Source organism: Thermobia domestica, chromosome 6 (genome assembly GCF_964235325.1).
Source record: "Thermobia domestica chromosome 6, izTheDome1.hap1.1, whole genome shotgun sequence".
Classification (NCBI taxonomy): Eukaryota; Metazoa; Arthropoda; class Insecta; order Zygentoma; family Lepismatidae; genus Thermobia; species Thermobia domestica.
Window position 1 is genome coordinate 98,420,748 of NC_137459.1, and position 18,389 is coordinate 98,439,136.

Sequence of the window (18,389 nt, forward strand, 5' to 3'; positions counted from 1 at the left end):
AAGATCCACTGAATTCTTTGAACGAAGCCTGTCTCGCGAACTTAAGAGTCTTCAATATGACAACGCAGCAGAAATCGCTCTCTAGCTACTACAGTAAGAATCGTATCAGAGCATTCCCCTTCGCACCACTTCCGCCCACAGCGTACGAACGGACCGCCAGGTAAAAGCAGTTGCCTCTAGAGAAATCGGTTTCTTGGGCGTGAGTGAAGAGTAAAAGGCATTAGACGAGTAATGACAGTGGATTTTGGGGGTCTCTGTGAATTGTTATATATATATATATATATATATATATATATATATATATATATATATATATATATATATATATATATATATATTACGAGCCTCTTTCCGTAGCGATTTGCGTTAACACAACGAAAATTTTGTGTTTTACAGTAGTTTGCGTAGCTGTCACAGACTGAGGCTCCTTCTTTCCCAATCACCTATTTCAGCGTTCATTAGTACTCGGACAGCTTCCATTTGCTTTGATGAGTAGGGTTATCATCTATCCAATGCGAAATGTAGTGATACTTCATCCAACAAATAAATGTAGAAATGTACGATCATTTTTCCGTAATACTAATAAGATAATGTAAGTCTTACTAGTGAAGAGAAAATGATATTTATCTACTTGAAAAAGGATGGTGTAAAGTTTTTTTCTCATTTTGAAGATTGTATAATAAAGTGGGAAAAAGTGCAATAATAATAATAATAATAATAATAATAATAATAATAATAATAATAATAATAATAATAATAATAATAATGTAAAGGTATTATAAAGGTTAGTGGTAGCCGAAGCCATCAAACCAGTATACGCCACTGCTGCAAGAGTACACTCTTAGTACAAGTATATTTTTGGCCCACACTACCTTCACCCCACCTTGAAGTGCTTCAATTTCCACACTGGGTTGAACATGGCCAGTCCTCTGCACACGAAGTGCCAAGCGCCGAAATACAATTCTCGACTCCCGAGCACGATCGGGAAACTGTTTACCATGTTTTTTGTTTGATGTGCTTACGTGCACTACGAGCCGAGAATAATGCCTGGGACGGGTGGACTTGATAGTAGCAATTCAACAACAAATAACACTCGTAGATGCCAAACCGTAGACTTTAGCGAAAATTATTTCCTATAAAAGTTGTTTCTTTTTCAATAATACTTCCAAAGAAATTAAAATTGATACCACTTTCCATTTGAAATTTTGAAGTTGACACCCCGTGGTAATATTTCCGCTACGCCACTGGATATGTAAGTATCACCCTTTGATTCTCCACATACGATTTGGTCATTCACTTTTTGTTTGAAGTATCTACGTGCACTAGGAGCCGAGAAAAATGCCTGGGACGGGTGGTCTGATACACCCTGTATATATTTCCCACTCCTCCTTCCCAAGTTGCGTGGCTGAATTTTGATTTAAACGAGATCGAAAGTATCACTGTTCATCTTAGCGACCGTAAAAGCTATGGATTCGGCACTAGCATCGGTCATTTTCGATCATTTTTAAATGTCGCCCCTCCCCCTCCTCTACGTTGCACCGTCAAAGTGGTACAATAAAAACCACTCTAGGTCTGAACCTCTTCTATGTTGAAAATTCGATCGAGATCGGTCGGGTGGTTCAATGGTTAAATCACAAAGATAGTCACTTTTATTTCATTATTTATATATCTCCCCTTCCCCTCCTGTACAGTGCACTGTCAAAGTGAATTGATCAAAACCCATCGCAGGCCCCAAACTCATGTATATTGAAGATTTGATCGACATCCGTCGCCTGGTTTCCGCGTAATGGAGGTAGATCTTTCCTTTAAAAAAAAAATCGTGTCCGTCTATGGAATGCATTTTAGCAACCCATTCATCAAATCTTTCACTATTTACATCACACGGTTCACCACAAAATTCGTTTAAAACTTTCTGATGTCTTTTGCGAAAACTTTCTAACCATCTATTAGATGCTTTGAACTCAGTTTTACCCAACCGTTTTAGCGTATTCGGGTATTCCTGTAGTATATGGCCCGATATGCTGTGAAGTTTGGGTCTGACATTAACGATCTACCCCTACACTATTTCATTTATGTATTACTTTTCAGTTTCGTAAGTTCTCTATTTTTCCATGACTGCAGTTTTCCCACCGCGTCATTTTTTTTCTTTAGAATCTCGTACACCTAAGTTTCACTGACGTTGAACATCTTCATGATTTGGTTTACATTCAGTTTTCTCGTTCACTAGCATGAATCACCTTTACCATGGTTGCTAAGAAGTTCAAGCACAACTCATGTTTTACAAGTCATGATGACCACGTTTCCACTTTACATGAATCTTATAGCTGTCATAAAAAAAGACCTTTCTACCCGATCTTTCTATCTACTGTTTAGATTATACAACTTCTCTCTCTCTCTCTCTCTCTCTCTCGTGGGGGGAAAACATGGTCCCTCCCAAAACAACTTCTTGTAAGCAAGAAAGGTATCACCACCCATGCAGCACTGCACTCTAGTGGACAAACAATTAACCTCCTCATTAAAAACGTGTATTTTGGCGCACTCCCCCTCCCTGTCCAAAAGAATCCGTTGTTTCGGAAGCGGCGAAACAGATTTTTCCTTTATGTCAGTGGGAGGGCGATAGCAGGTAGCAAGCAAGACGTCCTAGAAAGTTGGACACTGTTCGACTCCTTGCAAGATGGAAAAATGTTGTATGACCCTTTCAAGACTATGTGTACATTGTGAAATATGGTAGGGTTTCAAGATTTTTTTTTTTTTTTTTATGACAGCTACAAGTTCTTCTAACGTGGCAACCCATCAAATGACTGCTGCCGAACTAATGCAAAAATGTAAGTTTAGAGCTGTATTGCTAAAAGCTGGATTACAAGGTGATTGAGAAGACAGATAACCGAGCGTTGCGAAGGTCAAGGGCAAGAATAAAGAGGAAACTATTGCAAACTTCTGAGTATTGGTTGCAAACGTTTGTCAAGGATTTTTTTCCCCTTCAATCTAGTATTGAGATTTCAGAACCATCCCACCTGAGAGCATGGGAGAGGAGAAAGGAGACACAGTAGAGCGTAAATGAGGAACAATGGCATAATTCTCTCAAATGTTGTACACGTGAGTTTTTGCTTCAGGTCAAGATTCATTTCGTTCAAAACATCGCGCGGTATACTTCAGGACAGAAAAGTTTTCTCTTGAATTTTGAAAGTCCTCTGAATCCTTCACTGCTTGTCTTCACGACATGCGATAGAGATTATGATTACTGTTTTATTGCCGAAATTTCTGTTTTTTTTTTTTTTCAGAACTTTGTTTTGTCAGTTTTCTCCTAATTTTTGTCGGTTGTCGCTAGTCGCTGCACAAACGGAACGGACAGTTGACATACTCCGTAGGACTAGCCGAAAATTGTGGCGGGTAAATATGCGTAGTGGTTGGGGAAGGTCAACACTGTCCAGAAAAAAATAACAAAAGAACGAAGACTTTATCACAGACAACGTAACCATATGTTTGCCCTCTCACATAATGTGTAAAATTTTCTAAACACGGTAGTCTGGAACTCAGAATTTTCCGTTAAAGGTTTATTTTGCTTTCCTTTGCCCGCATAACACAGTTTCCACTTAATGAAGGGACTTTAACATGGTTTTTACTCCAAAATTCATGGGACCAATGGCGGATCTAGCTCAAGGCCGGGGGGCCTAGGCCCCCAAATTTATAATAAACTCATTATATACCTATCATACTCTGGGGGTATGCTGCCCCCAGTTTTTACCTTCTAGATCCACCACTGCATGGGACCGTGAAATATTTCCATTTAAGGCACTTTTCCGTTTAATAAAGAGTCCGTTGAAGGCAGGTTTTACTGGTTTTACTGTATTTGTATACATTTCGAGTCCTCGTCGTGAGAGACAAATTGCACTATGTGGCAACATTGCAAATAAAGAACCATAGATTAGATCTACCAATCTATCAAATAGTTATATCGATTCTTTCCAGATGGCAGATAAAGTCGATATTGATTGACACTAGCATCACTTGTTAGTGTAGCAATCGATTCAACAGCTTGTTGTAGGCTATTCACAGAATAATGATAAAGGTTCAAAGTTAATCTGCAACAGTACCACATTGTGAAATTTTGATTCCCCATCCCATTTACGTAAATTATAACTAGGCACAATATTAATGAAGAAGTTGTCTGGGCCCTATGGGCGCGACTTTAATAATTGTATTTTGTTACGTTCCATTCTCTATTTTAGTGTTGTTAATAAGAATAGTATAGTAAAGTGACCGAACATCGGATATGTAAGCATAAACCCCCATACTTATATTTCGAGACGAAAATGAAAATAAATCTTTCTAAACTTCGAGTATTCATATACTGATATATCTTCTTTAATGATCATTGTTGTCCTGTGTGTAGTAATTGATTATTTGTAAGTAAAAGCAAAAAACACGAAAATAAAAAAAAAACTCAAAACTAAAAAATGTTACCCTAATATCGGCTCAGGGCAGTAGCGTACGCAGGAATTAATTTCGGGAGGGGTCCAAACTCAATATACCGATATTTTATATTAAAATTCCTAAAATTGCCCCTAAAATTAGGCTAAATCTACACAAAAGTTGAAATTTGGGGGGGGGGTCCGGACCCTCAGGACCCACCCCCTGCGTACGTCCCTGGCTCAGGGTGTTCCAAATATCGGATGGCAATATATAATAGGAATGGATACTTGTAGGTAAAGTCTGAAATAAGCTACGAAAGTATATTTATGTGTATTCAAGTTGTATTTTACGTGCAAACATACAAATGTGTACAACTTACAGCTACTTAACAAATTGCTAGATAGCTGTATAGTCAAGTGGTTGCATAAAAAACAAAACATAAAAGTTTACGCTTCGAAGGTCAACGTTTGACGTGAGAAGTACAAAGATCATATACAATATGATTTCCATTTGTCGTCATCCATCTGATCACATAACTTATGAGCCCAGCGAATGCACTTAGCATAGCGGATCCATTTCTCACCAGTTTCATCAAGCCGGCAAATTTGATTGCAGTATAAACTTTCCTCGTCCACACTGTCTTCGTCGTCCGTCGCTATTAAGCGGAACGATTCACACTCACCTGAGACTCATTAGAATGTAGGCTATCTTCAGTGTCTTGGGTTTAATGGTAGTCCTTTTTAAAGGACTGGAATGTTTAATCCTTTCTAAAGGACTGGATCTCCTTCAAAAAACGACCTTACTTGACCTTCTGGATTGGATTATCTTCTTCTCAACAGACGTCTTAAGGAAATTTGTTTCGACCGTGGGTTGTTGGAATTGTTTCTTACTTTGGAGACATGTTTTATTTGAAGACGAAGTGATCACGGCAGTGTTACCTGTTTTGGTGTTTTAGAGGATGTTGAAGGTAAGTCTAACATTGGTGGCGGAGAAAGTTGGAAAGAGGAGAGAGGCCTTGCAGTCGAGGATAAACTTTCATCAGACTTATTTGAATTGGACCTGAGATTTAGGTCCAATGCACGTGATTAGTACCGTCAGCCGTGGCAAGAACTCTGTGTCGGTAAATAAGTTTGGATTGTAGTGCACAATACCACATCTTTGGAAGCTATTTACAGCTACTTCCATTGATGCAGCTTTATGTAAGGCTTTCCGATCAAAGTTGCCGTTTGATATGACGTAACAGGACGAAAAGGATGTGATAACAATCAGTTTTCCTCTTCTATATCCACTCCCAAAGTTGGCTTTCTTCCTAGTGAGTGCTAATTAGCCGTATGTTTCTGACGCCTTTAGAAATCCTATCTTGTTTTGGCGAACAGAATCCACTGCATTTTGCATCGCTTCGGGTGTCCCAGGGTTTCTTCTTTCTGCTTGATGACATCTAAAAATAAAAAAGTACTACCCTTTTTAACTGGTGTCCTAAATATCGAATATCCGATATTCAGCAACCCTCTCCTTGCGATATTAGGCAGAATAGCAAATGGAATGAATAATTCGGCGCCATGATTTACAGGAACAATAAAGACAACACGAAAGAGTATCTATAAAAAACTAGAGACTCAAAGCTATGTATTCAACAATGAATATGTAAAGAAAATTACTTACCTGCGCTCTAAAAGCCTTAGCACACCTATGCTCAACAAAAACTCCTGGTTTCAAAATTCGTATAGAAGTACTCGATCACCTATATCTGACCGTGCAGCGCGCCAATGCTCAAGTTGCACAATAGGCTTTGTATTGTGATATAAATACTGCGTCTGCCACTTGTGGGCACGTTCCGAGGTAAGTGAGTATCCGATATTCCGCACGTATCCGATAATTGGTCACTTTGCTCTAAAGGAAAGTACGAGCCCACATGCCACCAGGGCCAGGGGTCGGTGGCTTGTCACGACTCTCGAGCTCCCGTTTCGTACTATGATTTTGTTTAATAAAGTGCTGTATTCTTGATTTACTTTATATTGGACTAAATCTTTTTAGTGTGTGGACATCCCTGGTGTCACTACTTTTATTATCTATAGTAGCTTTACTTTATAACAATATCGTTTAACATGGGAGACTTCGAGTTTTGTGCACGCGCCATTTTGGTTACGGCTCCTGTCGTGAACACGTTTCTTTGTGCAAGCAATTTTGTTTGTTTGTTTGCTTGATACTATCATCTACCTTATAACAATTTCTAGTGCAATAGTCGATCTGGGTAATATAGCTGCGACTTTTCAGAATATTATATTATTTTTTTTCTCTCTTTTATTTATTGGTAAATATCTGGTAACAGTGATTGTAAGCAGAAGATCCGAAAAGTGTGAAAATGGTTGTTCTTGTTGGGTAATGTGATTGTAAGTATAATTTTGAACTTTTATGTAGTATTCATTTATGAAAATTAGTAATTTTGTGTATCGTTTTACGAAGATACGGATTTGGTTTGTTGCTATTCTAAACAAAGTACGGTATTGATAATTTTAGTGCAAGGTGCATTGTAAACATTCATTATAGTGCTAGTTAAATAGCTTAAAATATTGTGCAGTTTTACTGTACGGATCCGTAGATTGTAAAACGTACAGAAAAATTGGAGAAGTTTTTCATTTGCCAATTTTATGTCGAGAACAGAACCTAACCCCTGCGGGGCTTCTAACCCGTTCCTACTACTCTTCCTCCTCCTCCTACTGGTATTTAGATTATGGATCCAAATAATAAAACTGCACGGAAAATATATAATTGGGGCAATGTGGATACCTTATTCTCAAGGGTTAAAATATACTTATGCTGAAAGATGTTTTATTTTCTGTAGGTTTACTTTTGGTACTCGAAATAATGATTGCAAAATTATAATTCTTTCACTAAACTTCTTACGATTGTCCAAATGATTTGGCCTGGGCAACTTGACATTAACCCGTTTAGCATAGATAAAATTCAAGGAGGCCACCAGATGTAATTTTTGAAAAATTACTGTTCTTATACAATTTATGTATATATACGGTGTCTGGTAGTGTGGCATGAAAGCTAGAGTGCAAAAACCACAAACCAGCCTATGCTAGGTGGCCTTTAGAATGCACGAATGCTACCTAACCAAGCAAGGACAAGGGGAATCTGGTGAGCCCGCGCATGTGTGCGTCCGAAGGGAGCAGGAACGTCAGCGATGGTGAGTATACGTGTATGCGAGGATAGTGAAATTAAGAGGGTTTTGATAATGCGAGTTTCAATAGTACTTGTCATAGTTTCACACTAGTAACGCTCCACTTCTAAACATAAAATAGAGTTTCTTTACACCGTGCAGAAATTCACCGCCGATAGAAAATCTAATATAGTCATCTTTCTTATGCACTCACTTAGGCTATTTTATCCGTTGTAAAGCACTTGTAATGATTTTACACTAGAAAACCTACACTTGTAAACCTACAATTCAGCTCTATTACGTTGTATGTATTTGTCGTCTGCAGAAATGCGTTCCTTATATGTCTAATTATATCTTTTTATGCAAATTATTGAATTTTACCTGTAAATGTTTCAAAATGTGTTTCAAGAGTAAACCGGCACCAATGTTTTAACTTTAAAAATATGATTCGTACTAAATTCTTTTTAACTCCTTGTACTTTAAATATAAGAATCACATTTCAGGAGTAGTCTGCTGCAGAGTTTTGCTAAGTGTACAGCTTGCTACTATAAATGAAGACTCAGAAATACTCAGCGTGTAGAATTGATTATTTTAGGAGAGCCACTGCTTTCAAAGAATTATGATAAAAATTACTCTAAAGTTGAGTTAGTTTCTCTTACGCTCATTAAAACCAGTTTCTGGCATTCAACTCAACGTACATTCGTGTGCATGTATTTTCTAGTATAGTTTTCGTAAAAATTTTCTTGTGAACTTCCGTAGATAGATTGGTTCGTCAAACTATACTAGTCGTCATTCGAACTAAATTCGTCAAAACTTGAAATCGGTTATGCGAATAGTGAGACAGTAATAAACTAATAACGTTTTTGATGATAAAAAAAGATAAAAACATTAAGGCAAGAAAAATATTAAAGAAACAAGAGACTATTTCCAGGTTGCAGAGTAAATAACAAGGGTTGTAAAACTCCAGTTTTTTGTTTTTTAATTCCTGTGGGTTTGAATGGGCAAATTTTTAAAATTATTTTTTTTACCTACATTTCAAGCCGTATTCTTACTTAAAATAGCATTTAAACACTTATGTTCTATTATAAACATGAAATCCTGGAATTCTTTTGTGGGACCGCGGTAGCTCAGTGGTAGAGCGCACATTTCTGGTGCACAGGGTCCCTGATTTAATCCCAGTTCTTGCCAAGTGGGCTTTTTGGTGGACAAACACCATGGGTTTACTCGGGGCTCTCCCGTTTCCTTCTCCTTCCGTTATTTCATTATTATCACCCATCTCGTCATCACCATCTCCCTTAGCTTCGGTGAATAATCGTGAGACATTGAACCCTAAACTTAAAAATAAAATAAATAATGAAAATTTAAAAAATGGTGTTAAGTGCTGGAGGATAAGTTCAGAAATGTGAAAGATACGTAAAATTTACAGGAAGGAAATGGGAATTGGTTATTTTTCATGAAATTCACGCTAACTAAAAAAGTTTAATGTGGTATTTTGAGATGTGAAAAGCTTCGTGTTTTTGGTGCTATTTTAAGCGGAGGCATCCTGACAGACATTAAGAGTGTAATGAGAAAATTACTTCCCTCTGTTCGAAGATGGTGAAAATTAAGAGTTATTACGTTTAGTGAAGTGGCATGGATTATTGAAACTGAGTAGAGCGTGAGACAAATGTAGGAGGGCATTCAGAATAAAGAAACGGAGGAACGGTAGCATACTCAAATGTGAACATCGTTATTCAAGTCCTTTACCACGAAAGAGTCAGTTTTCCATAGATTCCTGAAGGCAGTGTCGGATTTGTACAAACCCTAAAGGTACATAATTGCAGTGAATTTGTTAAGAAAGGAACTAACTAAATGTAGTGTTTTTACCAACATTCTCGCTTGCGCGCATGCTCATCGTCGCTGATTCGTCTCCACCCTATGGATGCACCAGCGCGCTGCTTCTCCGGTTCCTCTGCTGCGCTCTTGTGCTGTCTTGGTTAGATTGCATTCGTGTTTTCTAGTGGCCACCTAGTTCAGGTTTGTAATTTTTACACTAGTTTTTATGACATGTTTCCGGACGCCGTATATACACGCAAAACGGTGAAATTATTTTAAAGTGAATGTGTACAGATGAATCTTTGAGAAACGGTTTCTAAGGTAATGACAGCGAATTTCTTGATAAATGACAAAAAATTTTAACGTTTTTAAGTCTGAAAATACTGGAGCTACTCTGCGGCACTAAGGCCAAAATATATCGAACAATGGGAATCCACTTTGCACCATTGACACTTACTTATACTTTGATTACTAGAAGAAAAAAGTAAAAAATTTTACAAAGTAACAGAGATGGGTAATTTTATGTAGTATAGAAAAGGAATAACATTCCCTCTTATCCTTAGTATTCGAATCCCTGGGCCAGCCGTCCTCATCGAAGGTTCCTTTAGTATCCCTCAAAACACGCAAGGATACTGTGATAGTAGAGTCCTGAAAGAACCCAGAACTGAAGTTTTTTTTTTTTTTTTTTTAATTAATGCTCATTTTCCATTGCCAATTTGCTTTCTTACAATAGATTTGACGACTAAGGGGCCTTTGTAACATATGATAGTTATATACGTCATATGCTCTATCATACACACAAGAAGAATTCGGTAGTTTCCCGATCTGATTACCGTTAATATTGAGATGACAAAGATATATCTTTAGTAATTTAGTTTTTTAAGTGAACAGTTTTCAACTTGTAATTAATTGACACATGGATAATGACATTTTATTATTTGTTTGCACTGATATACTTAAAGTATGTACTTAAAAAAAAAAAAAGAAAAGAAAAAGGGGATGTAAACAAATGTCTTTCTTTCCAGGTTACAGTTGTATACTGTTACAGAGAATATGATCGAATTTAAACAAACTTAATTATGCATGGGTCCAAAACATTCTTTTTAAATAGTATTCTGTTCTGGTAATGATCTCTTGATAAATACATAATTAAAACCAATTCTGAAAATAGACATGAACTGAGAACAACGATTGAAGGAAATAATTGTGATTAGATTAAAGGTATAATTCCAATCCAAGTTTGGAACTATATTTTTGGATTTCTTTTTTTTTTTTTTTTTGGGGGGGGGGGGGTCCGAAAGAAGAAAGTGGAGATTTTTGGGCTGAGAAAAATTCCAACAACCGTGTAAATAACCGATGCAGAAGGATGGGTTCTATTATAGTTTATATTAAGCACAATGGTTTTCGTTAAGGTAGCTCTCATCGCTGTTCCAGATGAAAACACGTTATCTTGGGTTTGATTCCGATGAGAAAACACTGAAAATTTGAAAGCTTGAATTACTTTAGCTTGGATTTCATCTTAAACTGTAGCTCCACGTCTCAGATAGCCTCCATGCTTAAAAGGAACGCTTAACTTCAAGAAACAACAGTCTTTCAGTTTCTAGTTTTTTCTTTCAGTCAAAGTTTCCGGTTCTTGTTTCTATGTAAGTTCCTTGACAATTCCTTAATCAGTTCACTTAGTCGTAATCTGTGTAGTTGCTGCAAACTTTAACTGATTTAATTATATTTATTAGTAAATTTTATGTGTGTTTCTTTGGCAACACGTCTGATTAACCCTGGGTTTGTATTAATTATTAAACGTTTGCTTAAAATCAGGGTGGATTGATTTAAATCAGTCTGATTTAAATCACGACTTTAATCAAGATTTAAATCACATGATTTTTTAAATAAAAATCGTTGATTTAAATCGAATTCCGAAATGAATTAATTTAAAGTAAAAGTATGTAAAATCCCGTTTCTGTTCTGTTATTTCGAGTATGGAAGATAATAATCATAATACAATGAGGCTCAAATGTATGTAAGTACAGTATGAAAACGAGTATCATGTAGAGAACGATCAGGGAAAATCCCGTTTGAACGGGTAACGGGTGAACCCTGCTTTTTTCTCTTTGCAACACAGGATTTTAAAATTTCTATTCCAACGGGGAAATCACCATAGACATTTAAGATGAAAACTCTTTTGTGTCCACGTCTATTTGTTTGTTTGCAGTTAATTTAGAGGGGTCCAATCCACTCTCCAAAACAAAATAATAATAATAATTTTAAAATTTTGGGCGAAATTTATGTACTAAATACATAGAAGTTCTTCGGAATCGTAATACGACAAATTTTGGATGCGTTAAAATATCGAACAACACTTTTGATAAAGTGGATACCTGACCCCATTGCAGAACACGTCGCGATCTGCGATGTGATCGCAGAAAATTTGCCGTGCCTGTGCAGGAAAAATTGTCAGAGGAAATAAAATAGCCAACAGAAAAGTATAAAAACGTGCCTGCTGTGTATAGATGTCTTAAATGCACGGACAACTCGCATTTGAACTTTTTTTCACGTCACATAAAGCATATTTTTAACAATCACAAGTGCTTCTTCTCCTAGAACTGATTATCTTGATTTTTTTTTTTTTAATTTTGGAATTCCTGCAGAAAATTTGTGACTTACAAAAGCTCATCGCATAAAGACAAAGAAAGTTCTGCCATCGGCCAATATATAGGATCAGAAAACGATATTCATGAAGAAATTGAATATCGACTAAAAGCAGGGAATTCGTGTTATTATTCAGTTCAAAAATCTCTTATCGTCGGGAATTCTGTCGAGGAATTTGAAACTTTAAAATATATAAAACGATAATTATGCCTGTTGTGCTGTATGGTTGTGAAACATGGTCGCTTACACTGAGGGAAGAACGCAGACTGAAAGTATTTGAGAATACAATCCTGAAACGAATATTCGGAACCAAAAGGAATGGAAATGAGGAATGGCGAAAACTTCATGATGAGGAACTGTATAATTTATACCGTTCACCAAACATTGTTACGATCATTAAATCTTGGAGGCTCAAGTGGACAGGACATGTAGCGAGAATGGAAGAAAGTAGGAACGCTTTCAAAGTTTTAACTGGAAGTCCAATCGGAAAACGACCATTAGGAAGGCCTAGGCGCAGATGGGAGGACAATATTAAGATGGATCTCGCAGAAATAAGAATACAATATAGAAATTGGATTCAGTTGACTAAGGATAGAAGCCAGGAGAGCTTTTGTGAACATGGCATTGGACCTCCGTGTTCCATAGGTCATAGAGTTAGTTACTTTTAGGCGAAATGTACTTTATATGTATTTCGTGCCGCTAGCTAGTTCAAATTGTTTTAAAATATGCCCCTGCCAAATATCAGTAACTTTCGTGTAAAGAAAAGTGTCATGTTGATATACATTGCTGTACTTTTTCCTTAATGCTTAAGAAACATTGTTTGGGATTGAAATAGGTTAACAATTGGGAATTAATTCAAAATTAAAAACCAATACTTTCACTTAAATGGCATAATTAACATTTAATACTAATTCCTAATGTTTTTTCTTCAGTTCACGACTCGTATTTATAACGAAATACTTTGGATAGGTTAATAATTACCTGCACCTTGGGCAGAAAGTGCTCATACATAAGCAATATACTTAATAGAATGTTAATTTAATAATAACAAAAGAAGAATGTTTTTAATATCTGTAAGAGATATAGATATTATTATGTAGTTGGTTGCTATGTAGTTGTTTATGGATACCTAATCATCTTATATGTGTGCATGATAGTTTGAATGAAAATACATAAAAGTGTATCAACTAATAAACCATTTGATACCGTTCATCGACTTTATAATTCTGATAGAAAAGGTGAGAATAATAGTATATCTAATTATTAAAGATATTTTTACATGCAAACTATTACTACCACTCAAGATTCATATATCATCGATCGAACCAGGTTGACGACTACCCTTGGTGAGTCGTTATAAAAATTTTGGTGCCTTCACACCGGGACTAGCTAAAAATTTTGGTTTACCTCACCCGGGAGTTGCTGTAAATTCATATCCCGAAGCAAAGTAAGGGTGAATTTACTTTTGTAATAAAGTTAATGAATACAAATTTCACAAGACTGAGAAGTGGTAGAATAATTATAAGAAAAATGAACGGTGAGGCAATAGAAAATGAATCCAATGATGGTGATAACGGTGAACATAGTGTAGCACCAGGAATGACATTCGAAGAACGAATCTTGCTAGCCTTACAGCGGCAAGAACAATGTCGAAAGGACGATTTTGAAGCCATGAAACAAAATTTGGTCGAATTAAAGCAGACGATAGAACATAAGTCTGAAGAGTCCAATAAGCAATACGAGGAATTGAAGCAGACGATAGAACAGAAGTCTGAAGAATCCAACAAGCAATACGAAGAATTAAGTAGACGAATGGAACAGAAGTCAGATGAAGCGAAACAGTCAATTATCCAGGCGATGAATCACATCACCTCGCAGTTCGAGGAAAAGTTAAAAAGAATATCTGAGGATTGTCAGGATAAGCACAACCACCAAATCCAAGAAATCAGTGATGTAAAAAAGGATTTAGAAGTAATAGAATCTTCTGTTCAACAGCAAAAGATTCAGGTCATCAATAATTCTAACAACATACGTGCAAATACGCAATTGATAGCTACTCTACAGGAAGAAATTAGAACGCTACAGGTTAAGGACAACACATATCACAATAATATGGGCAGTGATCGCTTGGAGTTTCCCCACTCACCAGAAATGACTTCGCCTTCACCTGTGTCTGATGAGGATATTATTTTGGAAGAAATTCATCCGAAGAGGACAGATGGGCGGAAAAGGGATGGTGCAACGACACATCACGTCATGGATAGGAATTGTCACCCAATAAGTACACGGAATGATAAAAGGAAGGTAAAGTTAAGTGTTAAGATGAGTGAAATACGGGCTATGAGTAAATTCAGTGGTAAATGTAATGAAAACGCTACTTCTTTCCTGGGAAAATTTCAGGAGGAATGCAATATAATGTGTATAGATAGATCACAATATATGAAATTAATCCCTCATGTATTACTCCCACCATGTTCTTTATGGTTTAAAGCCGTACGTGATCACATCAATACTTATGAGGAATTCAAAGCAGCGCTAATTGCGAATTATGAAAATGACTTTTTGCTTGCAAATCGAGATGCCACCATTAGAAATCAACATTTCAATCCTCGTTTGCACAAATCTGTTGTTGAATTTGTTGTAAATACATACAACGAATTAAAAGTCGTTAATCCATTGCAATCGGAATCTAGAATAATAGCATCGATTCGAAATTTGCTCCCATTTAAGTTACAACAGATCTTGTTTTCTACACAGTGTATGAGTTTCAACCATTTATTAATGCTTGTCCAATGCTATGAAACTCAATACCATGCTATGAGTCAACAAGCAGGAGTAGGTAAAAATAAGAATAATTCAGATCATTTTGTACCTGTTCGGAATCTAAATATCAGAAGTGTGAACGATACGGAACACAACCTAAGCCGAGTAAATTCTAGCAATCAAAACGAGCAAAATAGGCAAAGTTACGTAGGGAATACGCCTAACCTAATTAATCGTAGCAATCCTTATGTTAGATCATATAATCAAAACAGGTTTAAAAATAGACGTAATGTATGGCGAAATTCCAGGAATACAACAAACTACGTGGATAGACGTAATTGGAGAACAAGAGATGGCACTTCGCATCAAGATCCAGGTATCGAAGTAATTCCTGTACAGAACAGTAATACGGGACATAATCATGATTGTGCTGTACAATGTACTTTATTGGAACCATACACGAGTATGAATTTAAACTAATTGCGGCTGATGTGGTAGGGGTTAAACCCATATCAGCTGTAAATTCTCATGAACATTTATCTACAAATTTAAGCGATAATTCTTATGAACATTTATCTTCCAATTTACATGTTCATGTTAATGATGAAAATGATCTTTCACATGACGTCTCTGTAAATAATTATTCGGAAATAGCAATTAATAGATGTCAGTACCAATTTATACCTGTTGTAAATCGTTGTTGGTTCGAAGATGATACTGTCAATGATGGTTTTAATATTGAAGAAAATTTTGTATTTTTAAAATCATATAGTACAGCTAAAATACCTATTAAAGTCAATGGGTTAAGTACTGAAGCTTTACTTGATACAGGAGCAAATGCCTCTCTATTATCGTATTCATTGTGGAAAGCAATTACTAGTAATTATTCGAATCCTAAGCTACAAAAGGCTGAGAACCTTATTATAGTTGATTTTACCGGTAAACATAAAAAGAGAGTAGCTGGAATTACTCGTGTGACCATAACTATTCAAGATTTTGAAATATCAATCCCTATTCTGGTAATAAAGGAACTGAACGAGAAATTAATTATGGGTTTAGATTTATTATCTCAATTACGTGTCATGCTTGATTTTAAAAACCAAACGTTGACTATACCTGGTATACCTCAGGAAATCGTTCAGAAACTGCTTCCAAAATTAGATAATATTGCTTGTCAATATAATAATATTCCACATGCAGTGAATAAGGTTTCTGTTAGTTCAGAAAGTGGTAAATTAAATGATCAACGAATGGAAGACACACCAAATTTGGTGAATTTAAATGACGATGTATTGTTTTCTGAACGTGTTAAATCACTCGAAAGCAATCTTGATTTTACAGATAATACAGTAAAAGCTGACTTTAAGAATATCCTATATAAACATAAAAATGTCTTTTCAGAACGTCCTGGGCGTTGCAAGGATTTTGTTTATTCTTTTAAAGTTAAAACAGACAAACCCATAGTAACCAAGCCTTATATAATTCCATATAGATACAGGGAGAATGTACGTCAGCAAATTACAGATATGTTAAGAGATGGGATCATTAGGCCTTCACGAAGCGTGCATCTTAATCCATTACATGTTGTTCCAAAGAAAAATGGTTCTCTACGTGTGGTATTAGATTTGAGACGCACGAATTGTCACATTGATCTGGAACAAGTGAGGTATCCTCCAGTGGAAGAAATACTAGCTTCTTTACAAGGGAATGCTGTCTTCGGAAATTTACATCTAGTAATGGCATATAACCAGGTCGAACTACATGAAGATTCGAAACCGTACACAGCATTTAGTTTTGAAGGTCACTTATACGAATACAACCGTGTAGTTTTTGGGCTTATCAATGGTAGTGCGGCGTTAGCATCCTGCTTGAATAAAGTCTTGGGTCAAGACTTACGTAGCAACGTGATAACTTACGCTGATGACATCTTAATAATGGGAAAAAATCCACATGAATATTTGAAATACTTAGATATAGTTTTAGACAGATTGGAAAGTTCGGGCCTTACTATCAATCTACAGAAATCGAAATTTCTGCAGAATTCCATAGAATTTCTTGGATACCAAATTGATGCCTCTGGTTTACAATTCAGTCAATCTAAAGTACAAGCCATAGAAGATCTGCCTGCCCCATTAAATGTGAAACAGACACGGCAAATATTAGGGCTCTTCAATTGGTTTCGCAAAGCCATCCCACGATTCGCTGAGATAGCCCAGCCTTTATTTATGATTATAAAGAAAGGAGTACCATGGCAATGGGGTCCGATTCAAGAACACAGTTTTAATAAGTTGAAGGAGTGCGTAAAACGAAACATCCATTTGAATCACCCCCGATATGACGTTCCTTTCTATGTTCAGTGTGACGGTTCCCAACTTGGAATCTCTGCAGTACTCTGGCAACCTAATCCAACTATTCAAGAACCGGCTGTTATTCATTGCGCTAGCCGTACTTTAAAGAAAGCTGAAAAAGGATACACCACGACAGAAATCGAACTTTTGGCTGTACGTTTTGCGATACAAAAATTTGCTCCATATCTTAGCGGATGTCATTTCATAGTACTTACCGAACATAATTCATTGCGATACCTTAACAGCGTACAGGGATATAATAACAGACTACTTCGCTGGTCGTTAGATCTTCAAGCTTATGATTTCGAAGTACGACACATTAAAGGGGTAGATAATGGACCCGTAGATACCTTATCACGTCTGTTTCCTGGAGAAGAACAACATATCTTGTCCATCAACGAATTTAAGATCTTACAAGATGAAATAGCTACCATTTCAATAGAAGATCTACGAGAACATCAAATGAATTATCATGAATATAAACAAATCATGGAACATTTGTCTTCATGCAGTGAGGGATGTAATTGTCCCAAACATTGGAATTCCAGATTTAAATTAACCAACGGAATTCTACTTATTAAAGATTTTAAATTCAAATCTAGAAACAAAATTTGTATTCCACCTACGCTAACAACACGCATATTAAAGGCCTATCATGACGATTTCGGTCATTTTGGTTATGTAAAGGTATGTGCCTTGATTAATAAATCCTTTTATTGGAGGGGAATGAGAGCTCAAATCAAAAATTATATCAAGGACTGTATTGAGTGCATGCGAATTAAACATAATTACCAGGCTGTACAAAAACCAATGCTCTCAATAACGCCTGAAAGACCACATTCGTTTCTGTCAATCGATCTATATGGACCTTTACCAAGAGCAGCTACTGGAGAAACTTATTTACTAACAACCATGGATATCTTTTCACGTTATGTAGTAGCTTATCCTCTGCGTAGAGCAACTTCCGCTGCTATCATAAATAAAATCTTGAATATATATATTCCACATTGTGGCCCTATCGAACACATATTATGCGATAATGGTTCAGAGTTCAAAAGTGATGTGTTCATCAAAGCCATGAACAAGGCTAACATTAAAATTCATTTTGTAACTCCGTACCATCCTAGTAGCTCTGTTGTAGAAAATGTACATCGCAATTTTGGTATGTTGTTTCGACACTTTTGTAAAGATAAACATGCCGAATGGATCAAGCATGTCAATCAAATCACGTACCTTTT

At 36.3% G+C, this 18,389-nt stretch overlaps 1 protein-coding gene across 1 annotated transcript in view; it reads left to right on the plus strand.

The window, feature by feature from the left end:
- Positions 1–6,645: 6,645 nt before the first annotated feature.
- LOC145688120 (small ribosomal subunit protein mS37) overlaps positions 6,646–18,389 on the plus strand; it is a 29,972-nt gene continuing 18,228 nt past the window's right edge. Inside the window, exon 1 of the mRNA XM_081761885.1 lies at positions 6,646–6,803. The gene's annotated coding sequence lies outside the window, so the exon portion shown is untranslated. The remainder of the gene's footprint in view (positions 6,804–18,389) is intronic.